The sequence below is a fragment of the Leptonotus elevatus genome, chromosome 10 (assembly GCF_054856555.1).
Source record: "Leptonotus elevatus isolate MCC_2025b chromosome 10, RoL_Lele_1.0, whole genome shotgun sequence".
NCBI classification, from domain to species: Eukaryota; Metazoa; Chordata; class Actinopteri; order Syngnathiformes; family Syngnathidae; genus Leptonotus; species Leptonotus elevatus.
The window spans coordinates 18,769,454-18,785,849 of record NC_141248.1 but is presented as its reverse complement, the minus strand read 5'-3'; the positions used below and the strand labels follow the sequence as shown (position 1 = coordinate 18,785,849).

The window sequence follows — 16,396 nt, the reverse complement described above, 5'->3', positions numbered from 1 at the left end:
GGTAGGGGGCTCAGCCTTTGACACAATAGACCCCCAACTGAGCCAAGACCCTTAATACCCATACACCTATTTCACACATCTTTTCAAAGCACCCCTACAAACCCCAATCCACTAGTCCCGCCCACCCTCCTCATCCCTGATACTGTGGCCATGCTGACATTAGCGAGCGAGCCTGCCTGTTGCAACCAGGGACACCTTGTCTTTGTGTATTGGCGGACAATGGCAATAACTCCGGACGGGGCAGTGAAAGCTTCCTCTGTCCTGGCAGGGAGCTGTTAAGAATGACAGCGGCATCAAGTGTTGGTGATAAATGGCTCATTATCATGTGACCTGAGGCGAAGTGCGGGGCTACTAATGAGCCTCGGTATCGAAATCGATCCATTTTCTGCACTTGCGAGGGTCATTTTGAAGGCATACAAATAAGAAAACACAAAATTCCTCATCTCTGATGAACAGTTTTTAAATATGGAAATGAGGTAGAAATGGGCCTTCGGAAAATATTTTCCCATATGTTTAATGTATATGTATAATTCACATTTTCAACTTGAACTACAGATATAAATGCACTTTATCATTTTCTAATTTTCTAATTGACTGAAGACACTCAAGGCCCAAAATGTGTTGAGCAATCCATTATCTCACATTATGTTAATGACTATTTTTTTTCAACTGTGACGTCAAATTGGTTTACAGATGTGGGACTGATTTGTGTGTGCAATGAGAGAGACGCGCAAACATTTTTTTTCTCCCCAAAAAGAAAACACTTTTGAAAAAGAATCTTTGGGAGCCGGAGAGGAAAATTCTACCTCAACATCCAGGATAGCTCCAAGGGATTTCTGGCTGCGACCCAAAAGTGCTGAAGGCTTGGTGAAGAAGGCCTTTGTGGCCTTAGCGACTTGACAGTTTTTTAACTTAACGTTGGCAAAATGGTCGTTTTCCATCAGCGTATAGATCGGGTTGGGGAAGTATAACTACGAAGTACTTAAGTCGATTTTTCAAGTTTCATACTTGACTAGAACGTTTTTTTTTGACAACATTTTGACACAAACCTCCTTACTTTTAATGCTAAGTTTAGCGAGCTACTATAGAAAAGTTGTAATTAAGTTCTTCTCCTTTTTTAACATAAAAGTCTTTATTTTTATTTAAGTACAGTGTGATTACGATACATTTGCCACAAACAAATCATATTGGCTTCCATCAGGTAACGCTATCTGTTAGCTCTCACGACCTAGCTTTAGCGCCACTAGCCTCCGGGCCCCAGGCTCAAGCAGACACCCCCTACCCCCATTTACAAGGCCCTTCAGCAGTCGGCTGGTTGCTAGACAATGCGCTTGGTTATGTGGGTTATGTAAAGACCCTCGTGCACACAAAAGCCAGTGTGGGTGCCTGTTATGTGGCGCTCTTCAGAGCCCCGGGTCAGTTAGCAGAAGAGCTCTGGCGCTAGCACTCCAAGTTGAGAACGCTTCCTCTCCACTGTGTTTGCTGAGAGGAGAGGACACGTAAAGGCCAGTGAATTATCTGCTCGCCGTTAATTTCACTTCCCCCTAAACTCGCAAAAAAAAATACACCACTTGACAGAGCTTAAAACAAGACGCTTGTTGACCGGGGAGACGTATCGCGGCTTGGATTTGTGAGGCCTGCTCTTGTTTGCTTGTATTCAGATTACACAGAGTTGGATTAAGTTCAGGAAATGCAAATTTTTGGTGTTTGGCTATTCGGTTTTCAGGAGTTAAGTGTTCCCTCCATTTTCTTTACTGCTCTGTCTGAGCTAGATTTTACAGCTAACGTTAAGCTAGAGCTTCTTTCAGCTAACTTTAGGGTGGCCAGATTTTCTAAATTAAAAGCACTACAATTTAAAAGAAAATCAAATATTATTTATACTGTTTATAACAAATGTAATCACTAGCCAATCTGGTTGTGTTATTGCTTTAGCTATTGCTAAATCTGTCTTGGTTGACAGCTCAACAGCTGTAAATAAGCAATGTCCGACTCCTCACCATAATCCAACCTTTTTTTTTTTTACAGCTTTTGGAAGCTGTAAATGGCACACATTTACCTCATAACGGTCCCGCAGTGTAACATTGGAAATATGTCGCCAGACAAGCTCAGCTAGCTATGGGTCTGATCGGCAGGACTACATTTCCCATGATTCTCAGCCACAGAAGCAGGAAGTAGATCTAGTTACGATTGTTTTAGCGATTAACCAGTTGAATTCCTTTGTAATGGGTTTATCGTGTGAATCGCTGTGACAACTGTGTGATTGACATGCACATTTCTGAAATGATTGGCTTGCTGACTTGAGAAAAAAAACAAAACGGAATTGGAACACAAATCTCAAAATGCCTACAGGCGAGAGGCAGTAACATTTATTTGCATAAATGTGCTTGTCAAAGCAGTTTTTATGCAACATATATTTTACTTGAGTATTTTTGTAAAGAAATGCTACTACTTCCTGTTTGCGTGTCTTGTTCTGACTAAATACCTAAATTCATGAAATACATATATAAGCGTCACGATTGGGTATCTTGCTTTTTATCTTGTGACAGCTACGTATAAACTAGCGTGGATTAACAAGTATTTTTTATTGGCATGCATGTGTGTGTGGGGGTGTGGGGTGTGTGTGTGTGTGTGTGTGGGACAAGAAGGGCCCTCCAGGCAATGACTAGTGGTAAGCCACACACCACAGACGCATCAACAGTCCGCCCCGATGGCCAACCAGCAGGATGCTGAAGTAAAGCCACTTCGAAGGCGAGCGCATTCGACGACACGCTAAAGACAGACTTTCTTGTCTGTCGCAGTGAGTGAGCAGACGTGATTGGCAGTGAGTGAATTCCTATTGTTTGTTTTTCCTTTGCTAGAGGAGAAGGTTACAAAATTTTGCATCTACTAAAAGTTTCATCGAGTGTAAAAGTTGCATACGCTACAGTCCGGCATATTTTTCATCCGGCAGTCCCAACACGTCACAGGAGCACAAACGTAGTGGGCCCTTCGACGGTGAACGTCTCCGACAAGCTGCGGCATGCCAGCGAGCTGCTTGCAAGCAGAGCGTCCCATTGCCCCCGAGGCTCTGTCTCCATCCCACAGGAAGCCCGAGTGTGAGCCAGGACACACAAGGCGAGTGACAGTGGGCTGGGAGGGGAGGGGAGGGGAGGGGAGGGGAGGGGAGGGGAGGGGAGGGGAGGGGAGGGGCGGCGAGGGCTTCTGAGGCTGTTAAGGAGTCTTCGAACTGGATGTAAAGGAATCTCATCAACTTGTCAGTTAGCTTGTAGTCTTGCTGTTAAAAAAGAGCGTGCGCGCCTGCGACCCGACTTACGAGTTTTACGAGACACAAGCCATATGAGTCATTCGGCCGATTTTTTTTTTTGTTAGTTTTTTTTTTGCTTTGGCTTGCGTGCGTGCACAAGCTTGAGATATGAGCGCCATGCGGTGACATTCACTCAAAGCAGTTTGGCAAAAGGTGAACATTTTATCCAACAAGAGACTTCAAACTGTTGAATTTTACAATCAAATTAGACATTTGCGGTCCCTTCTCAAGGTTTCTCATTTTTTGCCTGATGGTTTTCTTTTGAGTTTTTCCTTGCCCTCTTGTGGTTCGATCAGGGGATGTCGTTAATATTTGTCAACTGAAGGCATGTGAAGCCCTTGTGTGATTAAGGGCTATATAAATAAACTTAACTTGACTAGAATCAAATGTTGGATATTTAACACAACCAAACTATTTTGCATTACGAACGGTCTCACCAGCTTAATATAATGGTCCTACTGACATGCTAATGGTTAGCATCCAAAGTTGCGGTTTACAACTCTTTAAACAATGCATTTTTAACAGTTAACATTTTTTAAGAGGCAATCAACCATTTAGAGACCTTGTTTACTTTAAAGTGGCCCAAATCCTTGGGATGTTAGCCTCTGAGCTCTGAGCATCTCATTTTACTTTGGAAAACAATGATCAACATTTTTGACAATTTTCTGACCTGATTTACAATCACTTATGTTTGAACTTTGTGTATTTTCCGTACTGCCATGTCATTTTTTTGATAAAAGGAAGGAAATTATTATTTTTCTTAATAGAAGCATTAATTAATCACCTACAGATATTTTTTATTGATTATTAAAATAACTATAAATTGCAACCCTAATATATATACAAATATTGCTGGTGTCGGGAAGAATACTCATGCCTCCAAAATCAGCACTTTTCAGTTTGCTCAACCCTTAACATTCCATGAATGAGAGAAAGCCATTTTCAACACTATAGATTAGACAATAATTTGTAAAAAACAAAATAAATAACACATACATGTCAATTGACCAATTGCATAGATTTGTGAAAAAATTTAAATAAATACGAAATTGTGATACAGGAAATTCCAGCCCGATGTCAGCAACTGTCCAAGAGTGACACAAACTCACCCCATTTCAAGCCATAGGACAACCTTCAACAAAAAAAGCTTCTTTCCAAAAGTTCCTTCAGTAGACTTTGAACATTCGGGGATTGTTCTCCCACTGACCGAACATGCCAAAAGAAGCGTTCCTCTCACCGCGGCGAGAACACAAAGCCGCACACAACCCTCTATTCCGGGCCTTTTAATGGACTACAGGTGCTGCCTAATAAGGGCCAATAAATATGCCACGACAGAGCAACTGCCATGTCTCTTGCTGAAAAGGCAGAACGGGAACGTAATGGCGGTGGACAACGGGGGTCAGGCTGCTGGGGAAATCATCAGGCTTCAATCAATGCGAACCAACAACAGTATCGCTCGCGTCCGTCAAATTTGTGCTTTGTAGCAGGTGCATCGCAGAGTGAGCTCCTGTGCTTTGTAGTGTTTAGGCCAACCTCCCCACGTGCACCCCCTTGGAAGAAATACAGTGAGGGGAGCGACAAGTACAGGAGGAGGAGCTGAAACAACAACAGCTGTGACAGCCGCATTGTCATTCCAGCATTTGCTTCACGCCGAGTGCAGGGGAAGGTCACGTCACGGCATGGAACCAACCTCTGGATTGCTACTAGACATCCGCTACGTTGTCAAAGTCTTAGCGACGCCCACGAAGTTGTGTTCCAGTTATTGCTCGTGTGTAGGATTTTGCAGAGGGAAAGGAAGATGACATGAAAACGTTCTGAAATCCAGAATTTGTATTTTCCTTTCGTTAGTGAGCAGGATTGCGCAAAAGCCACTTCCCTCAAAATCTTGAAAGCGAATTTTGTAAGAATGCGCAAAACAGACTTATGCCCGTTTCCATCTGGGGTTTTTTTTGCGAAGTGAGACTCCACCACTGTAGGTGGCGGTATACACTATATGGATGTGATCCACCAGTAATTTAAAAGAAGAAGAAGAAGAACAGGAAGCGACTGCGCCGTGCGATGACGTCGTATAAGTTTGCTTTTTTTTTACTGTTTGCTGTTTTCCATCTGAAATTGCATTAATACTCCCTCTTCTTTAATTAATTCCAAAAAGATTTCTGTTTCGTCATCAACCCAAACATACCTTACTTTATTGTCCGACATTGCTTTGTGACTACAAACGTACGTGTGACGTCATAACCGGTCAAAACGCGTGACCGTGTATCCGGTCTTGTCAGCGTTTATTCGCAAAACCTGTTTCCATAGCCAACATTCGCATTTTGCTTTTTCGATGCGCTTCAAATTTTGAAGTTCAAAATCCACCCCCTCCAAGCGTAAAAACCTTTTTGCGACTTTTGGGCCCTTTTTCGAATTTTCCATTCAGTTTTATTTTCTCAGTTCTTGAAAATTCTAATAAAAATGCCAAAAACTATTGTGAGCGACACCAGCAAAATTTTACAAAGCTCCTTATCAGTTTCTTTAAAACTTTATGGAGGAGTGAGGTATGGGACAAGGAAGTAGTCATTCTAATTTGGTAAAAAAGTAGTCAAATTTTCTGTCGCGTTGGTCGAATTTTGAGCTTCTTCACGACACCAAGGAAGTTTTGGTTTAGCCTGAAAACGACTGTAACGTTTCCCATAAAACTTTATAGAGACATATTAGCCAAGGGAGAGGTCATGGTGGGAATCCAGAATTTGTTAGCACTGAAATAGTATTAGTCACACCAAGTAAAATTTTATAGTCATCTTAGGAAGTATAATTATGCAAAAACTAACTAAATGTTCAAAATAAAATTTTGTGGATGGTTGAGAATAAGAGGAAAGAACAATCCATTCAGTTTAGGTCCAGGAGTAAATGCCTATTTTTTTTTTCACTTTTGTAGATATTCTGAGGTTATTAGTGAACCCAGGACGTTTCATTTTATCTGGTTCGAGAGCGGAATCATGCAAAAGTTAACATTGTGATGGTCAGTATCATTTTATGTCCCTATCCTGGGTTTGCTTTGGTCACATGATGGGCAGTTAATACACGTGCAGGAAGAGGACACCCATGAAAGAAAATTCTTTTTCTGGGGGGCTTGGCTTGAGGTATGGGCTCTTCTGAGCGCCGTCCCAGGTTTGGTTTACCTCCCCCTACCGCTAACCCTCACATTCCACAAGCACACTAGCTCTCCTCAGCGGCGTGGCAGCGGTGGCGGTGTGAAACCCACCGCGGCCGTCACACCTGCGTCCATCCAGTCACAACACGTACGGCGTATTCCTGAAGAAAACGACCCGCGGGGCAGCTTTGTGTGTGGTCAGCTACAACGGCGGCGCGACGACCAGTTAAAATCAGGCAGCTGTTATTTGCCATTGACATCAAATATACCTTGTCAGCGCGTCCGCCATATTGTAGTGTGTCGGATCTAAACTAATGCAAGTCAATGGAATGAACTTCATAAAGTGACAACAAACAAGCTACAGGTTATGGGTCACGTTTATGGTAAGAAAAGTCTCTAAGATGGATATGAATGAGGCCTCGAATCCTGCCACTTTGCCACATTCAATATGGTTACGGAATACGCACCAATGTGGTGTACGTTTTTTTGTAACCCCCTGGGAGGCCATGTTTTATGTGTTCAAGCACATGTACTAAAATGAAGAAGACTTCTTTACTGGCATATTTGGCTAAGAGGAAACGAGGGCCCTCCTCGGTGTAATTAATAGGCACAATTATGTAATTGGGGAGTGGTCTGCAGTTTTCTGCAAACGGGACCAGATGTCCCCCAACCCCTCCTGGTCACTGCAAAGGAACACCCCCTCATTCATTTGCCGCGATCACTTACAGTGGGGTCAGCGCCAGTACTCGGCCCACTTCGGCCTTTTTATTCCTTCTCTTGTAAATAAAGGCTGCGTGCTTTACAAGCCTCCCAATAACCGTAATACCGTCAGAGTCAATTAGCAGCCAGACACACAAGATGGCAGTCTGCTGCGAGGAGGAAACGCCGTGGTGCTGTGTAACTTTTAGGAATTTTGCGACAAATAATCACCAAAGCGAAGTGGCCTACCTTTAGGATACTTGGTACCACTTTGGTATAATTGGTTCATTCCAAACTGATTAACGACGTCATAGTATTTCCAATCCAAGGTTTTAGATTTGAATAACTTGTTTACTGTTCTCCAATCACAAGAAGGAGCAGCCTTCCCATTAACTTGATAAGACTCCCAGCCGTGGCCTAGCTAGCAACTTCTTGTGAACAAATGACTTCCATTAAAATTGTTGTTCCATCTTTTTGTGCTGTTCGACAAGCAGGAGCACTGATAAAAACGTAGACTGCTAAATTAGCTTCTCGCTAGCTACCAGCTGATTGGTTAGCTTCCACGGGCTTGTAATTTCTGAACAAAAAGTGGAATTTGGTGTGTCAGTTAAGGTTATTATTATGTAACACTATGTTAGCTTTTTTTGGTACTTTGGCCCTTCTTATCTCACAAACACACACTGTTTGACAAGAGCATTGTGTAAAGATGTGGACTGCTATATCAGCTTCTTGCTAACTTTGTCAACTGGTTAGCTCACATGCTTCACAATGTACAATAGGTAGAGTTTTTTTTTTTATACGATTACTAGTTTTGTTTTGATTTCCATTGTTTTGGCTTGATTGGACTGCTAACATTAGCTTCTTGCAGAATGCTACATCAGCTTCTTGCTAACTAAGCGTCAACTGGTTAGCTAACGTGCTTCTCGCGTGTACAATAGGCAGAGTTGTATGTCATATTTAGCGCCGTGTAGCCTACATGAATAAGCTTCTTCTTTTTTTTTTGAGGAGTAGGTTTCTACTTTTCTGTTTTGATTTTCATTGACTCGGTTTGATTAGACTGCTGCATTAGCTTCTTGCTCGTTAGCTGCCCGAGTTTGTCAGTTGTGGTCAAAAAAATGTTAATAGCGTAATACATTAGCGATCTAATTTTTCTTATGAAGTTGAGTCAACAGTATCTCCTACTGTATTTGCTGCTCTTGCTTGTCATCAAGTCTTGATGAGGGCTCAAAACAAACAAAACAGAAAGGAGCCACAATGATGTCCTATCTGATCTAAGTTCAAATCTGTTCTCTTCCCCCCCCCCCCTCCCCCCCAGGACCAACTGCTGGATGCAGGCAGTCAAAAACTAACTGTGAAAGATATAAGGAGGGGGGGAAAGGAAGAGATAGTAGTGTAAAACAACAGCGGAAAAAGATGTTTGGTCAACAAGCGTCAGAAAGCCAAGCCAAGTGTGCGGCGGTCAGGCGGGGCCGGCCGGGTCCAAGAACGCTTGACTTGGAAATGTGTTCCAGCAGGGGAAAAAAAAGCAGCCGAGCTCCTCGAGCAGTCAGGCCAGCAGTCGGCAACTTTCCCCCTGCTTTTTTGGCTCAGGCGTCGAGCTTCCCTCCCTCCTTTCCTCCCTCCCTGCAGCCCACCCAAGAAGACGCAGCACCAGCAGCCCATGGGCGTGCACTGGAGCGGCTGCACATTTAAAACAACATGCATTTCACTCTCACTGTCAAATGCTTCTTCGCTTTCCAAAACCTACCACGCTTAATACAAATGGAAAGTTGTGTCTCATCCAGAGCCAATCATAGTATTTCTTTTACTTAAAAAAAATGTTGTTTTTTGTCGACACAAAGAAGGCCCTCACACCCGCTTTCATGGTGAATCCTTAAAATCCTCAAAAATATTTGTCATTGTCAGCAAAAAATACCTTGACAATAGGGTCAAAATGTGTTAAATTTAGAAGTCCTTGAAATGATCATCAAACTTTGACGCCATGTTCCGCACGCATTTCATGGTCCCTTAGTTAGAGTTCATCAAAGTACAAGCCCCCGAATTTGTCAAGAATGTCATCTTCGAACCAAAATGGCCGACTTCCTGTTCAACTTTACTCATGCTTCTTTTTTACGTCCAGTTATAAAAGACATGTCCACCCAAATTCAGATTAGGATATCGACAACTCATTCTAGTCGTTCCCCGTCCATTGAAAAATTGGATATAATCTTCAAACATCATTTAAGGCTTTCCCAAAATCCAATAAAAAACCCTAATTCATGTCCAAATCTGAGGCATGGCCATCAATTTTAACTTCCCAGAGCATCTTAAATCTATAGAACATCATCTCAAGGTGTCGAGTTTTCCGTGTAATCATCCCGTCGCGTCCATAACATTCCGCGTGGAGCCTCAAGGCCGGCGAACGTCTGCTGAATGGGCGTCGTTCGGTGGGAACGCGGCGTGGTCATAAATCTGAGGACGCTTGACCCGTGGCGGGTTGACGTGTAGGCGTATCGGTGACGGCAGTCGTAAGTCACACGTGCCAAGACTTCCTGTTATGGCATCGGATCTACACGACGTGGCGCCAGCCAGGCACGCTACTTGATGATTAGAGGAATAAAAAAGAGGAAATTAAGTCAAAACGATGTGACAGGAAGATTATTGTATGGGTGAAAAAAAAAGCGAAAATATTACAATAAAATTATATATATATATATCGGGAAGAATGTATATGTGTATAGTTCAATTCACAGTTGACTTTTTATTAACGTAATAGTTTTTAAGCATTGCAAATTTAATTACAATTGCAATTCAATGATAAGGTTACAAAAACGACTTAATTATGTTTGATTTTATGTAATTACGGCATTACTATATGTTTTTATTAAGTACAGTATTATAGAGTGCTATTCTTCTTCATTAAAATACACATTACAACAACTTTTTTCTTGGGCGGAAGACTGGAACGGATTAATTTAATCGCCATTCCTAATTTCCTTTCAATGAGAAACAGTAATTTGATGTAAAACAGTGACAGCAGCAAGACGTCTTCATGTGCGCCATGGCCTGCTAACATGATATTGTACACCGCATGTACATTAAAAGAGGAGCAGGGTCATGTCAAGGAAAGCTGCCAAGTCAATGATGTTATCTCCTCTCAGATAACACGCTTGTTGGCCGGCAAGCTCCGTCTCGAGACAGGCGGTACGTGGTGCGAGCAAGCCTCCGTTAGCCTTCCTACACTAGCAATTTTTGAAGCAGTAAAATGTGGCAGCTCTGTTAATAGAATTTTGTTTTTGTATTGTCTTTTTTTTTTCTTTTGCAAATGAATGAAATAAATGATTGAAAAAAAAATGAAAAAAATATAGCATTTATTGCATCCTGTGTCCTGAACTCACACCAGCCAAATATTTAAGCACATTCCAGTAAAAGTTGGTGCATTTTTGACATTTTACTGAGAACAGGACAACACAGGCAGTATGAAGGATATATATGAACACAGAGAAGTCATCGGCAGTAAAATTAGATGTTCTCAGTTTACCTGTGCTGCTTAAAGGCTTATAACACATCCAAACAGATGCTATTCATTAGCATGCGTATGACATTTTACTATTATGCGTTAGCATTAAGCTAGCGCACTTAATAGCTACGCTAAGTGGTTATTTTAATGACAGAAAGTGTAATTGTATCCCAGTGGCAAAATATAGCACTGTCCATTACAAGGTCAGTCCTACAAAATTTACGCCAAGAACACTGTTTAAGGGTTTTTATTAGCACGTGTATGGCATTTTACGATTATGCGTTAGCATTAAGCTAGCGCACTTAATAGCTGAGCTACGTGGTTGTTTTAAAGACGGAAAGTGTAATCGTATCTCAGTGGCAAAATATAGCACTGTCCATTACAAGGTCGTACAATGTCCTACAAAATTTCCGAAAAGAAGACCGTTTAACGGTTTTATGCAGTTAACACCATCCCGCCTACGGATTTTAGTAGCATATCAGACAAAAACAGAATGCCACGAATGCTCATTTCAAACCAAAAACACAAAATGGTTTGAAATATTGGAAGATTGCGATTGTGTGGCTAAATTGTGTTTTTCTACAGCACGTACAGTCACGCGTTACAACAACCGCTCGCTCTTTTTGTTCCATTCTTAATTGTTGGAGTGCACAATTTCGCTTTGATTCAATGCAGAGACAAATCCAGTCCCGTGGAAATGAAGGAAGAAATAAACGCGGCTAACGCATGTTTCTCTGCCAAATCCAAGCAAGTCTGACGAACGTGCCACCTGGAGTCTGCTTTAAAATATATGCACTTGTCCTGTATAATGTCAAACACACACACACACACACACACACACACAGCTACCATGTACGCCCACACACATCCAAACATTGCTTGAGGCGCATGCTTGAATAAAAGCAGCACATGCACTGTAATAAGATACAATCAACATCTCGCTTTGCCTCAAGCCACATAGCAATTTTCCCAAATGTACATCCCAATTCCCAAACCCTTTTGTGAAATGTTGATCATTCAGGAATTGCTACAGCCCATTTGCTATCAAATCCGTTAATAGTTTCAGAAGCAAACTTTTCAAAACAACAAAACATCCCGAGCATCATCGTCAACGCCTTTCCTCTTCTGTCCGGGCATACTTTGAACGGACAGACAGACAGCTGCTATTAAAGCCTAATTGTTTCAGGTTCACGGGGTGTGAAAGGGTCCGATCGAGGGGCTGCGGTCCCAGCGAGGGTGGTCTCACTCTCTCTCTCTCTCGTTCCCTCCCCCCTTCCTTAGTCTCTCGCTCCCTCTCTGGAAAGGTTGAAGGAAGAAGCATGTCGCGGGGGGGGGGGGGGGGGGGGGGGGTGCGGGATTGCAAGCGTCACGTGACGTGTTTCGGTACCAAAATGGAATCAGGACAAAAACACGGCGCTTGTCGCCGTCCGAACTCCCCGTGTCACGTGACGCACACGCCTTGGGTGATAACTTCCTCTACCTTACACGCACACCTCCAATCAGCGCTCTGTATGCTGATAAGCGACTTATCTTGGCGTCTGATAAAAGCCGAGTGGAGGCTTCTTTCTACTAATAGGAAGACAACTCCTTCCTGTGTGTGCTCTATTTGTTTACGACAAGTTCCTATTAAGGAGCCTTTTGGCGTTGAAGCGCTTGATAAAGAGTGATGTGGGGGGGGGGGGGTCAAGGTGACCCCAGTCTACCATCCCGCTGAGCTTTTCACATATGGCCAAAGGACAAGTACACCCTCCATACTGTCCCCTAAACTCCCCCCCCCCCCCCTCAACCTTGAAGGGGCAAGACAAAAAGTCAACTTCAAGTGATTTTGTAGCGTTGCGCACGACCTCAATCAAGACAATCCTGCCGACGATGCGTACTGTACGTAACGCAGCAAAACATCCCAACTGAGTCTTTCTGCGCACATTCTTTGACACCGCATCATCTAAGCTATGGGGGAATTTATTGTTGTGATGGCGGTTAACTGTTTTGTTTTGTTTGTACACTTTTATGGCTGTTAGGAATGTTTGAAATGTTTTTGTTTGGCTTTTTAGGGCTCTTTAGTGGCAAAAAAAAATTTCGTACTTCAAACCATCATCAGGAATATTACGTCTTTGACGTTTTATGAAAAACTGTGGTTACATTGTTTTTATTTTAATGAAAATGATTGAATGCTTTTTTTATTTGGCTTTTTGGGGACGCTAACTTTGTAGCTCCAAAATGTCAAGTTTATTCCAACTTTGTCATTCAAAGTTAGACAGAGTGTTTAATTGTTTTACCTTTTAACAGTGGTTAACTCATTTTTAAATTTTTATGCACAAACATTTTAATACAGAAGAGGACTAAGGCCAGTGGAGAGAGAAAAAAAAGTTTGGCAGGATTTCACTTTATTCTCAGAATTCTGACTTTCTTCTCAGAATTCTCACTTTCAAGTAATAATAGCACAGTAGCACTAATAAAGTCAGAATTCTGACTTTAAAGAATTCAGACTTTAATCTCAGAATTCTCACTTTAATCTCAGAATTCTCACTTTAATCTCAGAATTCTCACTTTAATCTCAGAATTCTCACTTTAATCTCAGAATTCTCACTTTAAAGTGAGAATAATAGTACAGTAGCACTAATAAAGTCAGAATTCTCACTTTAAAGTCAGAATTCTGTCTTTAAAGTGAGAATCCTGACTTTATTCTCAGATTTCTCACTTTCAAGTCACAATTCTGAGAATAAAGTGAAATCCTGCCAAACTTTTTTTTCTCTCTTCACTAGCCCTAATCCTATTCCGTATTATTTTATTCTTTGCATTTTTTTTTTAATCTGAAGTTTTATAAAATGTATTCAAACCTTGTTTAGTGATGTTACACCTTTGACTCAAATTTAGGTGAGTGTGTTGTTTTCACATGTTAGTGTAAACAACAGTGAACTTGTTTTTTAAAATTGTATGGCTGTGAATAATATCAAAATACATGTCTCTGTCTTGTTTTTAGCATTTTAGCAGAATGCTTTTTTTAATTTATTTTTTTTAATCCTGATTTAAAATGTTTTTTTTCCCATACATATGATTGAAGATGTATTAAAGCATTTTAAAACTCAAATGTGATAGATGAATAAAGTTGCCTTGCCTTGCTTTTTTTCTTTGGCTTGTCAGGGACTATAAAGTAGCATCAAAAGTTCAAATCTCAGTAAGGCATAGTACGCCTGTGACTAACCGAGTGCGTGATTGTTTTGACGTTTTAACATAAACAGCGATTAACTTGTTCTCACACTTGTATGGCAGTCAAGATGTTAAAATTCTCGTTATTTGACTTTTTGTAGACAACGTTAAAACCTCCATCAGGCATCTCACGCTTGTGGTTCATGTTAAGACCGAGTGATTTATTGTTTTCACGCTTTAGTATAAAGAACGACTGACTGCAGTTAAATTGTTACCCAAAAAAAATTGGAACGTGTTTTACACTTTGTATGATATAAATCTGTGACATGTTAAAGTGAGTTGATTTACTGATAATTTTTTCTCTGATCTGATCCAGGGGTGAAAGATTTCTATCAACTACAGAACACTTAAATCGCAACTCGAAAAAGCTTTTATGATGGCAAAAGTTTTACAAATTGAATAGATTCCCTTATTTTTCTATTTAAACGCAAACCAATTGAGTTATCTCTATTGCATGTGTACACACCATGTCGCCCACCATGTGTGTGTTTAGCACTTTTGCGGTAAAGAAATTAGTGTTCTATTGAGTCCGCTGTTGACGCTCTTAGACAGGCGGGAGAGGGGTCCTAATCTATCCACAGATTAGATTAAAAACTCTCTTCAATTCAGTTTAGGCCTCAACCTAAAAGTTGTGCACATCTTCGGGCAAGCTGGGAGGTGTTGTTTTGAAAAGGGTGTGGGGGGGGGGGGTGAAAAAAGTGGGAGGGAAGTGGGGGCACATTTGGGAATGATATTGGCACCTCAAGTATTTCAGGTTACAAGGAACAGCTGTTGGACACACACAGACAGACAAACACTCCAGTTGATGGACCCCCACTCGAAAAAAAAGTGCAGGGATTGAAGACACTCCATCACATGAAGAAGTGATGCAGGAAAAAAAAAAAAAAGAAGTCACTCCACGTACCTCAGCCCGCATCAAACTTCCCCAAAAATCCCTGCAAGAGTTTCCTGGTTCCACTTTTCTCTCCTTGTGCTCTCGGATGCGAGAAGTCCGGATTGTTTCTCCCACGCACGCGCGATGTATCCTCTTTGTTTAAACTTCCCCCACTTCTTCTTCTTCTTCTTCTTCTTCTTCTTGAGTTCTTCTCCCTTTTAGGCCAACGTCGTCGTTCGGCTTCCCAAGTGGAAGCAACAGCGTCGGCGGCCCATGTTCGCCAGCAACAAGGGAGTCCCGCAAGTTGCCTCGCTCGGCCCCTCCAAACGCGTAATGCGTAATGCACCCCCTTCTCTCGCTCGCTCTCCCCCCTCCCTCTCTCTCTCTCTCTCTCTCTCTCTCTCTCTCTCTCTCTCTCGCTGTCTCCCTTTCCCTCCCTCCCTCCTTCCATGCCTCCACAGTCTGCGGACCACCCCGAAACAGGAAGTTCACTTTTTGTTTTTCTTGGAGGAAAGAAAAAAAAATGAAAGAAAGAAAAAGACAGACAAGACGATGCTGATTCTCTGCTTTTTCTCTTCCAAGCGTTCGATTGCGAGCTTGTAAAAATTCACACAACTTCTGGATAACTTTTACTACTTTTTTTAAAGCTTTTTTTTTTTTGTGCATGTTTTTAAATCAAACACATCATGTTGCTGTCATAAGTCATTTGAATATGCGAGTGTGTTTTTTAAGTGTGTTTTCTAACGTTGTAAATTCAGCGTGTGTGGTGACTGCAATGTGTGGATGCTGCACACGTTGCTCCGAATCAACCACAAAACCAGGACTGGATTATCTGTGTGTGCGTGCGCGCGTGGGCCAAAATATTAGGTACAGCACCCACAGTCGAATAAGAACTAAAAGAGCTGGATCAGGATTTCTGACTTGTGACAGACTATAGATTAAATAGATTATTTCTCATCGTTGTGGTTACAATTAATTCCGTGATCACACTCATAACGCAAATTACTCGTACTTTAAGTCTACTGTCCCCATTAAAATTAATGGAAAGACAATCATTTTAATTATTAGCTATAAAAAAATATATATGTTGGGTTTTTTCAATAAAGAAAAATAGCAGTGTATACAAATATAAATTAAATGTCAAAAAAACATAATAAAGTACAGTATTTTATGAAAGTCTCTCTCTCTCTCTCTCTCTCTCTCTCTCTCTCTCTCTCTCTCTCTCTCTCTCTCTCTCTCTCTCTCTCTCTCTCTCTCTCTCTCTCTCTCTCTCTCTCAGCAGACTTTCTAGGGTTTCTTACTAGCACAATCACAGTCACTTCTTGGGAGCCATACTGAGAGGTAATATCGGTCAACTCCCAAAAAACAAATACTATACTATACTATATTTGGAGTTTTTGAAATATGAGTCGTTCTGCCAATTAATTTTTTTTGTTTTGACTTGCAAGCACAAACTAGTGCACTATATGTTATCTGTATCAAATAGAATTAGTATATATATTCTTCTTCTTCATTTAAAGAGGCTTCAAGATGTTTATGACCATTCCCACTTGTAAGTTCCTGTCAAACTAAACAAAACCTAGAAATACACATTTATGTGTTTGTTAATAATATGAAAACATGTATAAGCATGTAAGACAACCACAAGTCTTATATCCATCAGTCAGCTAGCATAAA

At 41.4% G+C, this 16,396-nt stretch overlaps 1 protein-coding gene across 1 annotated transcript in view; it reads right to left on the bottom strand.

Moving 5' to 3' along the window:
* The window catches only part of gli1 (GLI family zinc finger 1), a 50,987-nt gene extending 35,946 nt beyond the window's left edge, over positions 1-15,041 (bottom strand). The window contains exon 1 of the mRNA XM_086087855.1: positions 14,750-15,041. The gene's annotated coding sequence lies outside the window, so the exon portion shown is untranslated. The remainder of the gene's footprint in view (positions 1-14,749) is intronic.
* Positions 15,042-16,396: the final 1,355 nt, after the last annotated feature.